The sequence below is a fragment of the Arachis hypogaea genome, chromosome 6 (assembly GCF_003086295.3).
Source record: "Arachis hypogaea cultivar Tifrunner chromosome 6, arahy.Tifrunner.gnm2.J5K5, whole genome shotgun sequence".
Classification (NCBI taxonomy): domain Eukaryota; kingdom Viridiplantae; phylum Streptophyta; class Magnoliopsida; order Fabales; family Fabaceae; genus Arachis; species Arachis hypogaea.
The window spans coordinates 101,496,925-101,515,860 of record NC_092041.1 but is presented as its reverse complement, the minus strand read 5'-3'; the positions used below and the strand labels follow the sequence as shown (position 1 = coordinate 101,515,860).

At 31.0% G+C, this 18,936-nt stretch overlaps 1 long non-coding RNA gene across 1 annotated transcript; it reads right to left on the bottom strand.

Moving 5' to 3' along the window:
- Positions 1-10,316: 10,316 nt before the first annotated feature.
- Positions 10,317-11,589, bottom strand: LOC112698253 (uncharacterized). Its single transcript, XR_003151464.2, has 3 exons — positions 10,972-11,589; positions 10,757-10,888; positions 10,317-10,671 (listed from the first exon to the last, which is right to left on the bottom strand). It is a non-coding gene; the product is annotated as an uncharacterized lncRNA (long non-coding RNA).
- Positions 11,590-18,936: the final 7,347 nt, after the last annotated feature.

Genomic DNA, 18,936 nt, shown 5'->3' with positions numbered 1-18,936 from the left:
TTTGAAAATCTGAAAAAAGGATAAAAATGATTTCAGATCAATCTTCTTTCATGTATCACTTGAATTAGGTTACCCGTATTTGCACTCAATTTGTGGCTTTTATCCCTTTTTAACTCACTACACATGAATTTTTTCACTCTTAGATTGCTTTAACAAGTTACACATCAAAAATCAAAGAATAGAAAGACCAAACTAAAATAAACTTAATGATAAAAACTTTTAATTTGACAGGAAACAAAAATCAAATTATATGACAAAGAACACAAAACAAAGATAAACACTTTTTTAGAGTTACAGAGACACTAGGAGAATTTCTAATCTCAATTGATATTTCAGAGTAATTTGAATTAAATTTAAAATTTTGAAATAACCTTGTTAATTGTATGACATTTTTCTCCTCTTTTTCTGTTCTTTTTTTTCACTTCAATAACACAACCTCTTCTATTTTTTTCATATTTTTTTATAAAAATTTAGTAAAATAAAATTACAGACATAAAAGATAAACAAAAAAATTATACAAATATTTTTTTGGAATTTTTTATTTTTTTAATTTGACTCTAAAGTAAAATTGTAGAAACAAAAATTAAAACAAAGAGACTAAACAAGAACCTTAAATCGTGAATCGTGTAGATAAATAAGAATTTACCTATGACCTATAACTAATACCAGATGATAAAAAAAATACAGATAAAATTGAAGGAATAAGAAAAGAGACAGAAAAGATGGATGAAGAATGAAGGAGTTAAGAAAAGACACACACAAAAAGACACAATAGAAACACAAAAAATAGATAAAGGTTTTTCTACTAGACCTCTAAGAAATCTGTTCTTAGTTACCTAGGTCACTGAAAGATTTTTTCTACTAGACTTTCAAAAAATATGTCCTTGACAACCTGGATCAGAAGGATAAAAATTGAAAGAACTAACACTAAAGAATTACCTTAGGTTGGATCCTTCAATTTTTTTCTTGAAACAAGTTACGCAAATCACTCACCTCACTTGATCACACATAAAAAAAAGTATATTAACACCCAAAAAATTTATTCATAAAAAATTGTGTAAATTATCTCACAAAAAGTATTTAAATAGACTCCTAAGATATTAGCTTAAAAGATAAGAAAAGATAACTAAATTTAAATCTTCTAAAGACAAGATAACTTAATTTAAATTGAAGTTCCTAAAAATACTACTAAGCAAATCAAAACTAAATCAAATCTTCTAACAAACTGTAACAACAAAACAAACTAAACATAGACCTAAAAATTTTGAAAATAAATATTAAATTTATGTCCTATACTAGACTTGAAAATACTATTGAGTCTCTTGTTGCCCTGACTTATCCCAATAAGCCTTATGAGTTGCTGCCACTTTAGCACTACTGTTTTTTTTAGACGCACTCTTGGTCTTTTTGATGTCCAAGACCGGCATTATATAATTCTTCTAATATTCAGATCTTTGATCGTGACAAGATTACTATCTTGCCATTTAGCTCGAAAATGCCAAAAATATCCTCTTGAGTCAGTCTTCATGGTCCCTTAACGCATAAACCACCTATGGATACTTCTTAACCTTATAAACTAACCTTCATGTTATCCTATCATTTTTCTCCAGATTTATATGCCTACCCTCTTAAATTGTATATTCTCAAATGGTTTCTCTAAAATTCTACGTGGTTCCAAATTTTATACTAATCTCATGATGCAACTCTTCAAACCTTGCACTCTCCCTAAACATAGGACATGTATCATCAAAATCATAGTCTTCTTGTAGCCCATATTCTGATTTGGAAGATTCTTTATCTCTTTCGAGTGCCAAGAGTTAATGCCATCTAAATCAACACCAGGATCTAAGCCATATTCTGCACCTTTAGAAAAATTACCAAGAAATCCAAAATCAACTTCATCAGTATTAATATCCTGCACCAATGCATCATCTTTAACTGGTATCTTATCCTTTTTTTTAGATAGTGGATGGACATTTCTAATTTTTATATCTTTTTGGATTTTTTTTCTTATTCCTACCCCCAATCTTGACCTCATGTCATGAAGTATCAGAGTCACAAAAATTACCTTCATCAGGGCCTGACCTAAAATAACTATTTTTTACATTTTCATTAAGAGTCAGAAGACACTTTAAAGAGAATTTCATTATTAAAGACTTTACCCTTGAATTCTCTAGTAGCAGATCTTATACAGGGTCTCGTAGATATACTGGTTTCTTGGATTGTTTCGACTTATTGGGCTTATCTGACTTGGCGTACATGCTAAACTTGGTAGACTTGGTGAGTTGGTTGTTTTTGGTGGACTTAGTTGTCTTGGGAGAGTTGGTGTTGTTTATGGGCTGCTTGAGTTGGATTGGAGTCTTTGAAACTGGTGGTAGCTGTATGACTTTGGATGTGGTTGCAACTTTAATTTTTGAGGATGATGTTTCTATTTTTTTTTGTTGGAGAATTTTTCTTTTTGTTCGGACTAGAATTACTATGCCTATTGGGTCTAGAATTGGCCATTGGTGGAATGGACTTTTCATTAGTGGTGGGAGTAACCATGAGTGCATAAGTTTTGTTTGGGGGGATTTTTAGAAACCTATGTAGTAGCATTGCACCCCTCTCCATCATCATCATCATCTAAATATACAACTGCCTTATTATCCTTTAAAATCTCTAGCATTGATATTCTATGCTTCAAGTGCACACCAATTGCTCCATCAATTTTTCTAGCACAATTCACCATCTCTCTTATCTTCTTATCACTGTTTAAGTTTTTCAACTCATTTTTCAAGCCTTTTCTAAGAACATGCTACCAGCATTGCTTTATGTCACTATATTCAAGCTCTTTATGGTAGTTTCTTATGTAAAAGGCATCTAGAGTATCTACATCTAGATCACCTAAACAAGCCTTATTATCTAGAGAATATACTATTATCCCTTCTACATTTTTTTTAAATCACCCCATGATAAAACATGATGTCCAAATCTCTTTCATATGCAAAAATTTCAAAATCAACACTTAATACAAACAGATTTTTCTAGCCTACTAATGCATAATAAAAACAAATTCAACACCATAAGAACATATATTTTTCTAACACTATGACCATTGTTTACCCTACTCTTGTTCTATTCAGTTAAAACAGAGCATTCCCACAAAATCCATCTTACTTTAAACAAAACCAAAACCTAGAAATTACAATGAATTCCTCAACGAGAAAACCCTAATCACACTCGCAACTCAAATATGACGAAGAACCATGATTGCATTGAAAAAAAATAACAAAAATAGTTACCTTAACAAACAATGAAAATGTTAGAACCTCGTGCTTGTCGTGGAGATTAACAACTAAATGAGCCTTGAGTCGGATGAGTTCTTATTTCAAATCTTTTAACCCTACTAATAGAATCTTACGGCAATACTAATGATGAAGAGAAGGCGAAGAAGTGGAAGGGTGGGGTGGAGAAGATGAACAAACTGTTTATGTTGGAGAGAAATTATTTTACATGCTACATATCATCCAAATAGTGTTATTTTATACACATCTGGGCACCAAACCAAAACAGCAACATTTTAGGACCATGAGCGTGACAAAGTGATGTCACATCAGCATGAGGCAATTGACTTATCACTAGAAAGATGTCCAAAGACTACTATGGTGTCCAGAACTGAATCTAGAGGACTACATTGATGAAAGTGAAATTTTGAAGACCACATTAAATAATTGCATGAATTTCAGAGACTACTATAGAACTTATTCCAATTTAGTGTACTATGAGTGACTGAATGTGTAGCATATATATTTTGTTAACATATTATCTGACTAAGTTGAATCAAGTGATTCAAATTCTAGTCCAAATTTAATTAAGTGATTTTTTTAGGTCAGATGTTTTTTTGTCATATCTAACTTGGACTACTACTAAACAACTCAAAATTTCCTAACATTTCAAGTATAAAATGAGACTTTAAAATTCGATCGAATCATATACACTTCTAATATCAACTATTCAATTAACGATATTGATTAAAACCATGATAAAACCACACACTATGAATTTGTATTTCTATACGAAGAAAATAATAAATACTTCTAATTCAAATATAATCACTTAATAATTCTAATTATAAGAAATATGAATATAAATAAAAAGTTAAAAATAAATTTCATTTAAATCCTAACCCCGTAATCCTTTTTAAAGTTTTATTATACATTTATTTTGACTTCGACTTGTAATATTTATTGTATATATTGGATATAGTAATATTGAATAGTGATTCACCGGTAAAAATATATATAGGAAGCTCATTACATATTTATATGTTTTTTTTCCTTCCGTTTTAATAATATCTAATAATGTGTCTAAAAAAATATATATCGTAAAATAAGTATAACTTAAAAGACACATACATATATATGTTTATATCTTAAGAAGTCGGGTATGATAAGAAAGTTCAGTCTTACTTATTTAAATATCTCTTATTATTTCTACCTCCTTTAGAAGGTAGATCTCAATAAACTTTTAAGATAAAAAAAAATAATTATCCACCTACAAAGGTAAAATTACTTTAAAAGATAGTTACCCATTTTATTATAAATACACTAACACTCTCAAATATATTCAAGTCTCAATCTACTAAAAACTTGTTCAAAATTTTTACTAACTTAAGTATTGAAATCTCTTACAGGTACCGTCCCCACCTCCTTAGGAAGAACTCGGACGGCGGCACCTCGGCACCAGCACAAGTCGAATGTTATTTCAGAAAGAGTTTGGACCTCACATTGAAGCCCAAATCAGGTAACTTTCAAAGCTATATATATCAAAATTAATTTTTAAATATATATATATATATTAAAATTAATTTTTAAATTTGTTTTAGATTTTTTTAATCGACCTGTTTAAGTTGTACATTTTTGGGTTAAGTACTAAAATCGTCCCTAAGGTAAGGGGCGAAAATCAAAATCGTCCCCGACTTTTTTTTCTTATTAAAATCATCCTCAATATTCAAAAACGCTTTAAAATCATCCTTTTTACCAATTTTATTTTTTTATTACCAAACTACCCCTCATTAAAAGAATTATAAAATAAAATAAATATAATTATAAAATAAAATAAATAAAAAATAAAGGAAAGAGAGAAACGACTTCAGGAAACAAAAAGAAAGAAAGAAAGAAACGGTGGGGGCTTGAGGGAGAGAGTGACGGAGAGCTGAGAAGGGAAGAGAGGGAGGCCATGTCCAGCGCCGCCGCTGCCATGCCCAGCTGCCTTGCTTGTCATTGTCGCCATCAAAGGGAAGAGGGAGAGAGAGTGCCGTCGCGAATCAGAGTTGAGCCAAGAAGAGAGACAGCGCGAGAGAGGGAGTGAGCCACCGAGGGGAGCGTCACCACCGCCATGGCCGCTGTTGAAGGGGTTGGGGGTGGGGGGAGGGGGAGGAAAGGGAAGTCGCACCGCCGCACTGCTATACCGCCGTCCCGTCGCACTGCCGCACCGCCTTCCTGCCGCCTGTGATCCGCCACTCCTCCTCCTCCTCCTCCTCCTCCTCCTCCTCCTTCTTGTGATCCGCCACTGTTCCGCCTCCTTGCCCTCACCGCCCTCTTCTTCTTCTTTGGACTGGATTTTTGTTGTACAATTTTTGAATTTTTAGTGAAATTTGTTATGGAATATCTTTAATTTAATTTTCTATTATTTGGCTTAAATTTAGAATATTGTTGTTGCTGAATTTGTTGATTATTCTGAGTTATGATTTTTTGAGGTGGGGATGGTGGTGGGTTCTGATGTTGATGATGATAGTGGGGGTGGTGGTGGTGGGGTGAGGAAGGTGAAGAGGAGAATGATGAAGCTTCTATTATATATGAATGGTGATGATGTCTGTTCTTGATGTTGCGTTGTTTGGTAGCAACTTGAATTCTGATTTGATCACTAAGACTACGTTACTTGATCTTTCTGAAGTGAAGAAGCTCAAGGCTATTTTTGGTGGCAGTGGATAATAGCTTCGTTAGTGAGATCATGTTGGTTAACTCAAAATTAATCCGTTGCTTCTATTTTGTGATGTGAGATACTGCAATTTTAAGTTCTTGTTCCCAATTTCTTCGCGTTGTTCTCTTTCTCTCTTCTTCTTCTTTTTTTTTTTGTGAAGAACATATGAGTTCTTCTTTTTTAAATTTTTTAATTTATGTTGTTGGTAATTTTGGATCTGAAATTATAGTTGATGATTGCTGAATTGTTTAATTTGAAATTTTTGTTGATTTATTTTTTATTGTTGCCGTTGGTGTTGCTGGATTATTGGTGGTTATGGTGTAGCGATGGTGATGATGATGATAATGCAGCGGGTAGTGGTGAAGGTGAAGAGACTTTTAATTTTTGTTTAAGGACAAAATTGTCCGAAAAATTTTATTTATGGACAAAAGGACAATTTTATAACGTTTTGTAACGTTGGAGATGATTTTAATAACAAAAAAAATCGAGAATAATTTAATTTTTATCCCAAACCTTAAGAACGATTTTAGTACTTAAACTTACATTTTACTATTTTTTTTTGTTTGTTAATTGTTATATATATATTGAATGAATACTACGTATGGATCATAATATTCTTATCACGATGAATCTGATCTGTTATATAAATCCTAGAATGAAGACATGGAATATCGCTTTCATTTTTTTTCAAATAAAAAATAGAGCAACTTTTTGTTAAGACAAATTTGCGGCACTTACCTGTCACTGTATCAAGCCGATAATTTAATGTGTACCACGCAAACTTGTGATTTAATTTTCTACAACAAATCGACAAAATGTGCCTCCCACGTAGCTTCCTTGGATGGCGTACCTTGTGACTCTATCTACTAATTCGCAATTTCCTATTTCCCATTTTCACTAATTTTTGTTGTTGTTATATGTATTATTTTTCCAATTAACACTCATATTAGTCTTCTCAATTTCATCTGAGTCTCAATTTTATCTTTAAATTTTTAATTTATTTAATTAAATTTTGTATTTGACTTCTAACATAATTTATATTAGTTTTTTATTTTGTTTTTATTATAAAATTAGTAAACTACATTTAGAAGAAAATATAGACTAAAAAACAAAAATTGAAAGATTGAGACTTAATTTAAGTTTTTGTATTATATTTAGTGTAAAATGTATAGGACTGACATCATAAGAAAAACGATGAATATCGTCGAATTTTATATTGAAAGTTAGCGACAGGTTTACCGACAGATTTAGCAATGAATTCGTGGGGTAAAAAAGTTACCGTCGGATTTAATTTTTCAATGATAAATTCGCCAGTAATATATTAGAGAGGAAAAAAAAAATAAAAATTGGCGCGATTTTTACCATTGGATTTAGGGGCAAAATAATCTGATGGTAACATAATTAAATGAAACGCACCGTTTTAATCACAGGCTATGCGCTACCGGCAGATTTTTCTAATGGTAAATCTGCCGGTACAATTAACCCCAAAATTCAAATTTGGGAACCTTAATTTAGAGACCCTCATTTTGTAAGAACCCTCTCTCCCTCATCTCCCTCCCACACCTCTCACTCTCAGTCTCTCACCCTAAGTTAAGCTCGCCCTCTCACCCAATGCCGCCTTCGTCGCCTCCCCATTAGCCTCCCTTCCACCTCGTCGCTGCTCGCACTCGTGTCTACCACCATCGACCTCTTCTACGCTGTCGTTCGTGTTCGTTTGCATTGCCCTCGTCTCTCTCTTCTCTTGTCAACGTCGTCCGACGCTATTCTGCCATCTCCCTCTTATAGCCTTGATTTTTCCCTCTGTAATGCCGCCTCCAGCTATGCTACCTCCATCTGCGATTTGTTCCTCCATCGAGCTTAGTCTTAGTTGCCTTCAGCCCTTATTTCTCCCTTAATCCTTGCTCGCCTCTGTTAAGTACATAACTCTCTTTTTTCTTTTTTTTTTAGTTTTGAGAACACATTTTGTTGATGATTGCCCAACTGTTGTGTTGTGGAACTGTGGAAGGTTGGTCTTGCTTCTTTTTTTTTGTTTAGGTTTATTTAATTGTTCAGTTTTGTTGTGTTCTTGGCTTCTTTATTGTTCTTGCTTCTTTATTATTCCGAGTGCTATGCCTATATAGTGAGTCTATGATATGTGTTTGAAGTGAATCAGTGAAATTTGATCAATTCCTGTAATTTATTTTGGTGAAGTTTTGGAAAATTTTGGTTTTGATGATTTGGCTGTGATATTCAATTTTGCAATTGAGTGAGCGTGCTAATTATCAAGTTTCATACCTGTGTGCAGCATCAAAATTTAAGGCTTCCTGAGAAATTTAGTGGCATTGGTTGAGTTTCTTTATATTATTGTTAATTGAATTTGCTGTGTTAATTATCATATTAATAATTTGAAATTTAAAAACTTTATGGTATTAAGTTAATACTTTCTTTGTACTATTTGATGTATTGAACTCTGATTTGTTGCTTTGTTTTGTGTTGTGCTGACAAAAATTGTGCTAAATTTTGATAACGGTTGTTCATCTTTAAAAAATTTTGTTACTTGTTGTTAAAGATGTGCTAAAACCTTGTTAGATTGGTCAATTTTGATTCAATATTTGCTAACAGCTCATGAATTGGCCTCTTAAATCTCTTAAAATTTGCTTACTGTAACACCTTCACTATCAGAATGTCACGCCTCCGACTGCGCTACTCTGATAGCAAGAAGTATTACGACAACTTCATATATTTAATAATATAATAGGAGCCTTTGACTCGAAATCGTATCAGAGTTCTTTTTGAAAACCGGAAAAAGAATACTTTTTAAATAAAACAAACAACAAGCATATACATATACAAAATTTCTTACTCAAGTAACTTATACATATTATATACATACAAATCATACAACTCATATCCCTCTTACATAATATAATTTTGATGGCGAGGGGTAAATAAATAAAAACTAAACAGTATTATCAACTAAGAGAAACACAATACAACCCTTCGTGAGTTTTTTCATCAGTCTCCTGAAAAGATAAAGCTGTAGCAGAGGTGAGAACCTAACCACACGGTCTCATCACGGAGTTTCAGAATTGTCATAAGAAGATATTTAATAAGAAATTTTTTTTTCAAGCTCAGTGATTATCATTGCCTTAAGAATCCTTTTAAAAACCAATAGCTAATCGTTCAAAACCTTTTCAATGAAACAATGTTTAATCTTTCAGAAATAAAAAAAAAACCTTTCTTTTCTTATAAGAAATTCTCAATCATAAACCAACCACGCAATCAGTCAACACAATCATCAACTCAGCACCAAAGTTCATTCTCAAATGTATCACACCAGGACAAACACAAGCAAGATAGATAAGAAAAGCACAGGTTTAGGTAGCAGTTACAGCAAATAGTTTAGGTAGCAGTTAAGAATAGCTTAACAATTAGGCAAACCTAAACAAATTCAAACCCAAGCAAAGCATACAAATGCATATGATGTATGCCTGCCCTATGGCTAATGAGCTCATCTGTCGATTATTCAGCCAACCCGACAAGTTCAAAAACCTTAGACTGTCCCCCGACGCGCATCCCCATGAGTTTATGCATAGCTTTTTCTCAAATAATCAATATTTCTCAATGGGGATATCATTCCTGGGAATTTATAGTGCCCGATCACCCTTACGTCATAGGGTCAACAGAGTATCGAGTCTCAACCTGGAACAAGTGGTGGCAAGCCACTGCGCTTATCCAGGAGAACTCGTGTCTCAGATAATTCAATTTCATAAGCCATATAAATAATTCATTCAACATTCATCAATGTCTAAGTCATTCTCAACATCATCATAATTCATCAATCCATATCTCATTTCCAAATTCATTCAAAATCATATTTCAAAGAAAATCCTCATCATCCTTCTTTCCATTCCGTTCACTAACAATTCTCAATCCAAAACATAACTCTTCCTTTGATAAATAAAGTAATCTTAAACCATATAATGCTTAAAATTAAACCTTTTAAAATAACTACTTCAAATGAAACTTCTAATTTTATAAAACTTCAGCAGCATCTCCTTTAAAACTCAGATTCTGCCACCCTTTTTAGGTCCTATCCAAACATTTCTCAAACCTTTTCTCAGGCATTTCCAAATCTCAATCATTTACCAAAATTCAACTAGTTTCAATATCAAATTATTTTCAAATCAAACAAATTCCAATAATAAAACTCTCTTTTTTTAAATCAAACCAACTCAAATATTAAATCAGTTATAAAATTAGACTAACTCAAAATCAAACTGCCTCTAGAATCAATTCATTTTCATATCTCAAATCATTTCCAAAAATTGATTCATTTACATTACCAAATAAATTTCAAAACCAAGAAAATCCACTTTTCATAATAATCAAGTAATTAACATTTCAAACGAATTTCTTATCAGCAACCATACACCACTCACGCAATCAAGCAACCAATAATTCAGTCTAACAAACCATCACATCCACAGGACAAATATAATCACAAAAGCATATCTTTTTACATTAATATCTATTTATAACAACTCTGTAATATAAATAGATTTTAAGAAAAACTCCTTCCTCAATAAGTCGAGACTATAAACCAAACATGTCACTGGAACTATTTTCCTCTTGGCCCATCATTGGTAACAGTCGCAACCACAGCTCCACGGTATCTGCACCCACAGCAGTAACTTAAATTCACCAACGTACAGCAACCGGATCTCGATCCTAAACATTAACGTCGCAGAATCTTAACAACATATAATGGAACAACGACTGACAGAGTTCGAAATTAAAATAAGGAATAGCTTACCGTACTAAAGAGGAGCGACTAAACCGAGCAGCCACAACGACAACAATACTTGCTAAAACAAACGGCTCAGAGCAAAGGTGGCAGCAGTGGAATCGGGTACAACAGAGTAATTCGCGATAAACAATCCCTGACCTAAACAACCTCAGCAACAACTCGTATAGTAAACAGGATTTTGACCAACAGTAAGGGAAAACCAGAACAGTGCTAAAGCTTACCAACAAAGGATTTAGAGAACGGTGGTTTCCAGCAGCAGAGGCGCCGGTGGGGCAGCCGCAGCTCCGATGACAACTTCTGGAGAGTAGAACGGCAACTGAGCTCCGACGGGGCACTTACACCGAAAGCAGAGGCAACCACCAGCCACGGCGCCAACTAGGAACGGCCCTGCGTGGCGGTGCACAGTCTGACGATGGCTCGGCAGTAGCAAGGAGTGGTGACAGCATAAACGGCGATGAAGGTGGCTAGTTTTAGCGACGGTGACATGTTACAGTGAGAGCGATGATGGCGACGGCGGTTTTCCTTAGCGGCGGCAAGCTAGGCACGGCGAGATGGCGACGCGGCGGGACACTAGCGACGGGCTCCAGGCCGGCGGTGGCAGCTCACGAGGACGACGACAACGAGACGGCGGTGGCGGAATCCAGTGGCGCTGGCGCAACCTTCCTCTTCTCTTCTTCTCCCTCGGTTCTCTCTTTCTCTCCGTATCCCTTTTCCCTCTTTTTTTTCCTTTGCTGCTGCTGTGTCTTAGGTTAAATTAGGAAGAAAGGAAAGCTGCTGCTATGTATTGAGTTAGATTAAGAAGGAAGAAAAGGGCAAATGGCGGCTAATTTAGGGAAATTAGGGTTAGGGGTTGTGTTTTGGGGATTTAGGGTTTAGGTAGAATATTAATTAAAAACTAAACTTAATCCAATAATAATATCTATAAAAATATTATTTAATTATCAATTTAAAATTTATTTTCAAATAAATACTCTAATTTAATAATTAGAGATAATAAAAATTAATTTCCTTTATAATCATAAAATAAAGTTAAAAATTTAATTATTCAACTTAAAGCATATAAAATTCTTATTATTTTTCAATTACTAAAGCTTTAAATCATAAATAAAAAATTGCTTAACTTATATATAAAATCTCTTAAAATATATTTTAAATTAAATACAATAAATCATAAATAAATTTATTATTTAATTTTGTAAAAATTTGGGATCTTACACTTACAGCTCATGAATTGGCCTCTTTAACCTTGTCAAATCTCTTGAACACAATTATGCAATTTTTGTTACTTTGTTGAATTCTTGTTGTGATATTAAACTGACTCTTTGAATATTTGTTGTTTTAAATATTTTCTAAACAAAAATGGCATCGAATCAAGGTCATGCAAGTGAAAATCTGACTCTTGGTAATGAATATAGTAATGTGAAAGCTTGTGAAATTTGTAATGATTTTTTATAAATGAAGAATAGGATGATTATTAAATAACTTGTTCAGAATTTAGTTAATTAGTTGTTTATTGCAATAGTTTAGTTGCTTTATTTACTACAATTTATTTTAATGTCGAATAAACTTGTCAGTTGTGAATTTGTGTTTCGATTTGTGATTGAGTTGTGAATTTAACTTTTGAGTTGTGACTTTTGACTTGTGACTTACGAAATTGGAAAACTTTAAATTTTGTTAGTTTAGAAATTATTAAATTTAAATATTTTAAATTATATACCAAATTTACAAACAATTTTTTTTTAAAAAATAAAAAGTTTTAATTTTATCGGCGGATTTACCGGGAGAAAAATCTGACGGTAACAAGCTCCAAATTAAGTTTATATCTATCGCTAAATTTGTCAATAAAGTGTTACCAGCAAGGTTTATATCCGGAGTTTTTCTTATAAATCTTCCGGTAAATCCGATGGTATTCGGCGACTTTCTTGTAGTGTGAGTTACGTCTTAGTATCCTGTTTGGTTCAAGATAAATATGGATATGAAATAAAAAATTATTAAAATATCCTTCATTATTAAAGAAGAGTAAACCCCAAAAAGTAACTTCTAACGTCTCCCACACCTCGTGATTCGTATTACCTATCATTTTTATTTTGTCTATGATAATCTATTAGTGTTCCCATGTAAACCATTAGTGTTAAGTTGGCCAAATTTAATACCATGAAGTATATAATAGTAGACTAGCAATATTAATCAACAGACAGACATGCATGTAAAACTCAAATTCTTGTCATTAAGGAAAGTCCTATTGCATGACAGACACTCAAAATATATAGTGAAGCATAGTCAGTCTATTTCCAAGGCTCTACAGGAAGGACTACTCTGATACCATATTGTAACAATTCAACTTTCAATATGTCATGATTGTACCACAAGTAAGGCGTTACTAACCTAATTCCTTTATTATCTACTTAATATTGAGCCTTTACACGTTAAAATATCAACATTTTTACTTTTCTTTCCTCACTTAATAAAAATAATGGGTTTAATAAAAATATGTTACTTAAATAGGTATAAATACAATAATATTAAAGAAGCATTAATATTCTAATATATATTTTTTTAATATCCAAAATCCTCAAACCAAAAAATGAATTTTAGCTTCTATTCTGACTGCGAGATTGATTATGCAAGAAACAATTTTATTTTGTCTCTTAAAGAACAAAATCGGAAACAGATCAGAGAGGATAAGAAGAAGACACAATCAAGTATCCTGGTTCAGCTACCAAGTGTTATGTAGCCTACATTCACTCTCCACCACAACAAAAGTGAAATATTCAGTATCTTTTTAAATATTACATACACCCATTCCCAATGATTCAACTTAATTCTATCAGGGATAAACTAAACTTTTACCCAAACTTGATTTGGCTAGGTTCACTTCCTAGACTTTTAACCTCTAAGTCCTCACCCAACTTAGCAAGGGAATCTTTTCAAGATCATGATACAACCGCTAAGTGCTCACCCAACTTAACAAGGGATACCTCTCAGATACAAGGTACAAAACAGAAATATAATAAAAAGAGATATGAAATAATTTTTGACTTTTCTCTCCAAGTTACCTCTCTTTATCTTTTCTCTCAATGGCTTTTTCTTAATGCCTCACTTATATGCCTTTTACCATTGAAGTGAAACAAAGAAAGATAAAACATAGAAATAAAATATTCAATGATAGACCATAAAGGAGATTATGTTAAACAGATCTAAAGCTATAAGATGAACCGGATTTAGCACTCTCATAGGTAGCTCTCTATTTTGGCAGAATATTTCTTTGATGTAGAAACACTATCCAAAATGTTGAATAAGAATAGTAGAGAAGCTCTCAATAAAATTCAAATTCTAGTTCACTTTCCTTTCCCAAAACTGAAGTTGATTTTTCTTTTTGTACTGAGTTCTGTTTCTACAGCTAGGACTTGCTTTCCAAAGTCAGCTTCTTGAATCTCGAACCAGCTGAAGTCTCTCATTCTTTTTCTTCCATCAGATCAGAAAATCAAGGAGTAGATATCAAAATTAAGCACAACAGAGGAGAGATGGCAGTAGCAACTTACTTCCTTAATGAATTTTTTAAATCCAAATCCCTAATATAGCGCTTTGTCCTCAAGTTTCAATATTAACCTTTGATTTACAGCAGATTAAAATAATCTTCACTTTTTTCATATTATCCGAAATAATTGTACAGAAAAAAAGATGAAATCAACAAGTAATTAACAGTGCAAGAATGTCTTTTTCATAGACAATGGAATTAGGATTTTAAAAAGTTTTTAGACACTAAATTGAGATTTTAACTTTTAATTGCTACATCATATAGTTGTAGAAAGATATAAAATGGCAATCCTAAGACCACTTGAGTACACCATTAATAATTGTGACGAAAACAAGATTAAAAATTAACTTTAGTTAGGTGAATTTAAAATTCAAGTTGAGTAAATTAAAATGTTGAAGTTTAAATTAAGATTCGAATCAAACTTCAATGAAAGACCAATTTAAATCTAAGCTCATTCCTAACATGTCCTCACCTTTTTTGGTATGTCCTTACTTTATAAAGGGAATAATAATTTTCCATACTAATAAAAGTTGTTTCTTGTAGTAGAGAACATTTAGAAAACAATTTTACATATATCAATGTAATAGAAGAATAAACACTCAATTTAGTCTATGATCATTTTTTTTAAAGATAAGGTAATCTCTGTAAAACAAAAAAGGACATTTCAGCCACTAATAAAATTATTTTGGAACAATATAATCTCTCTGTTAAAAAAAATTGTTAAATAGTAATTAAAATTAGTTTGTGAAAATTTAAAATGTCCCATCAATTATAAATAAAATTTCACAATATTATTTTCGTTATTATTTAACAGTTTTTTAATAGAAAAATTATGTTCTAAAATAATTTTGTTAGAAGCTGAAATATCTTTTTTTTAACAGAAATTGTCTTGTCTTTCTAAAAAATAGACAAAAATCAGATAAGATATTTACTCGTAATAGAACCATTCGCGAACCAAACTATAATATTTTAATTGATAAATTAGGCACTTAAAAATTAAGATTCCGATTTTCATAAAATAATCCTTAATACAATGTAAGACATTATATTTGTGTCTCATCACAAAATTTGGTAAAAAATTTAGAAGGTTTATTATTTTTGAAGATTCACGAGTGTCTTTTTTTCTGAAACGCCACATCTGCAGTTAACTCTATTCTAATTTTAGTTTTTCGATAGATGGTGAAAACAATGTTCAACTGTGTATAACTTTATTCAGTTGTCAGTATAAGGTTCAAAATTTCAAATGTTATACTAGCACCACACTAGCTCCGTCAGTCACTAGTTCGAAGCTTGACTATATTATGGATACTCAGTTAACGTCGTGCACATACATATGCAGTTAAGGTTGTGTTTGTTTGTTTAGCGTAATCTTCTTATTAGAGTAATCTTGTATTAGTTTGTTGGTGTTAAATTGAATTTGTGATCAGATTAAAAATTACTAATGGTGATAATTTGATTGGCATGACGATGGTAATGATGGTAGTTGTGAATTGTAAAAAAGATAATAGTATCAGTTTATATTAGAATTGTAATTTAAATGTAATATCATATATTTAAAATAGAATAATTTTTCACATACAAGTGTTTTTTATATAAGTCTTTACAAGTCATTTATATTAGAGAAAAACCCAAATCAGCCCATGACAATTACTTCGAAAGACAACGAGGCCCTTGACAAAAAAAACCCCAACCCGGCCCCTGACCAAAAAAAAAAATCCAACCCGGCCCCTAACAATTACCTCGAAAGGACAACGAGACCCCTGTGCAAAAAAAAATCAATGTTATTTTTTTTGGCACAGGGGCTAATCAGTCCAAAAAAAAAAATTATCAGGGGCCGGATTGGGTGTTTTTTTTTCTTGGGGGCCTCGTTGTCCTTTCGAGATAATTGTCAGGGGCCGGATGGGGTATTCACTCAATATATTAACGCGCTTCGAACCGTTACTGTACATTTTCACTGCACCTTCTTCTTCTTCTTGCTGCACGTTCTTCTTTCTCTTCCTCTTCTTCTTCTTCTTCTTCTTCTTTTCTTTCGTTTCTTGCCTTCTCTTTCTCCTTCTTCGTTTACGTGCTTTTCTCTCTTTTTTCTTTTTTCGTTATTTTTTATTTCCATTATTTTTTGACAACAAGCTCTGAAATCGTTTTTGAAGAAGGAGAAGCAGCAGAAGATGAGGAGGAGAGAGAGAAAAAGTTCTGAATTATGCATAAGGTGTATTTCAACGAATTTTGGGTGTATTTCTTAAATCCTTTGGGTGTAGTTTTGTAATCCTTTGGGTATATTTCTGTAATTATTTGGGTGTATTTCTATAATCGTTTGGGTGAATTTTTGTAACTATTTGAGTGTATTTCTGTAATCCTTTGGGTGCATTTCTGTAATCGTTTTGGTGTATTTCTGAAGTTCTATTATCTTCAAAATTGGCAAGAAACTCGTTTTCATAGAGGAAGAAGAAGAAGAATAGTAGTCGTTCATAATGCATGGTGAGTAACGCGCTTTAAAAACAGTAAGTGATTAAATAACGTGCGTTTATTTACTCTTGAATGTGGGAGTATAATGCGTGTATTTGTTGGACTTGTGCCAACTTGTAAGCCAAAAAAACTTGTATATGTAGCAGACCTCTTTAAAATATTAAATAAATTTAAAATTTTATATCCTATTATGTCTATGTCATTTTATATCTTTATATCTTTATCTTATTATTATCATTTAACAAAACGGAGTCTTAGTTACACTTCCTCATTTGCAATCAAAGTTGTATATAGATCAGAGTCTAGTATCTTGTTAGTAGTTCTAGAATTCAGTTCTCTCTTTCTCTTGTAATAGCAACAACCTCATTCTCCTTTCTCAAGGTTCAGTGTAACTGAATTTTAATTCTCTAATAGTAATACCCATCGAATTTCAAGCTCTTTCTATGGCAGATTGCTACATCTTTAACATGCATATACAAAGCTTATTTATGGCGCACTTACCTATTATATCGATGCATGGTGAACAACATATAACATTTAGAGAAAATTACACTTCTTTTTGTCGCGAGATATTAAAATGACACTCTCCTCTCTTTTATTTATAAAATATACATTTTCCTCCTTTATAATTCTTAAAAATCCTCTTTTTTAATCCATTTTAAATTTTTTTTGTTAACTAATGTTAACTTTATCTATTTTAAAAAAAATATTTTTTAAAAAATACTCTTTAACAAAAATTATTTTTATTGATTAAATTCTATTTTTATCAAAATAATTTTTATTGATTAAAAAATAAATTTTACTTACCAAAATATCATTTAATAAATTATTTTTTATTGATTAAATTCTATTTTTATCAAAATAATTTTTAAAAATTTTAATAATTAAATTATTTTTTTCTAAAATATCCTTCAATAATTTTTTAATTATTAAATTATAATTTTACCAAAATTTTTGTTAATAATTTTTTTATATTTTACTATTAGTTTTTTATATCAATGTATATTATTTTAACATTGAATAAAAAAATCTTACCATTATTAATATGTATAACAATTAATATATATTGATATTGAAAAATTAATAGTAAAATATAAAAAATTTTTAATAAAAAATTTAGTAAAATTATAATTTAATAATTAAAAAAATTATTGAATGATATCTTAAAAAAATAATTTAATTATTAAAATTTTTTAAAAATATTGTGATAAAAATATAATTTAATCAATAAAAAAATAATTTATTAAAGAATATATTGGTAAGCAAAATTTAATGACAAAAAATAAAATTTTTGTTAAAGGATATTTTTATAAAAAATAATTTTTTTTTGAAAAATAGATAAAGTTAATATTAATTAACACAAAAAATTTAAAATGAATTAAAGAAGAGGTTTTTTAAAAGTTATAAAGGATGAGAATATATATTTTATAAATAAAAAAAAAAGAATGTCATTTTAGTATCTATTATGAGAGGAGAGTGGAATTTTCTCTTAAACATTTAAGTTGTTGAGTCTTGCGCGGTGACATTGTCATTGTGAGTCATGATAAACATTTAATGGTTAATGACTTAATGCTTTATGCCTAAAATGATTTCTAAAAGATTAGATATATTTTCATTTGGTTTTAAAATATCAAATATTTTATCCTAAGTATCATTATTTAAGCAGAATGTTAGAGGGTTACTAGAATTTATAAGTTTTTTTATTAATGAGCCATTAATATTTAAATATATAGAATAAAATATACTATTAAATTATTAAACTAAAAAAATTAACTAAAAAATTGAGTTGATAACTAAGTCATAATTAAAAATAATAAATTATGATAATTCTTAATATTTCTAATTATTTACCGTAATTTATATAGATAAGTTGAATGAAAAAAATATACACAATGTCTTAAACTGAATTTAGTTATATGCATGTCTTATTTGACTTTCTATGTAAATCAAATTAAATAAAATTAATTTACATTTTTTCAATGTAAATAAAATTAATTTACCATGTAGGTATGATCAAACTCTAGACCTTTCGGATCTAAAGCGCTGCTACCATATTATGATACCACTCATCCCAAAAGTTTACGCTGATGAGAAAATGTAACACTAATGATTATATCTCAAATACTCCCTAAACCTCCATTGTACATATTGTACAAATATTCTATTGGCTCCCTATACTTCCTCA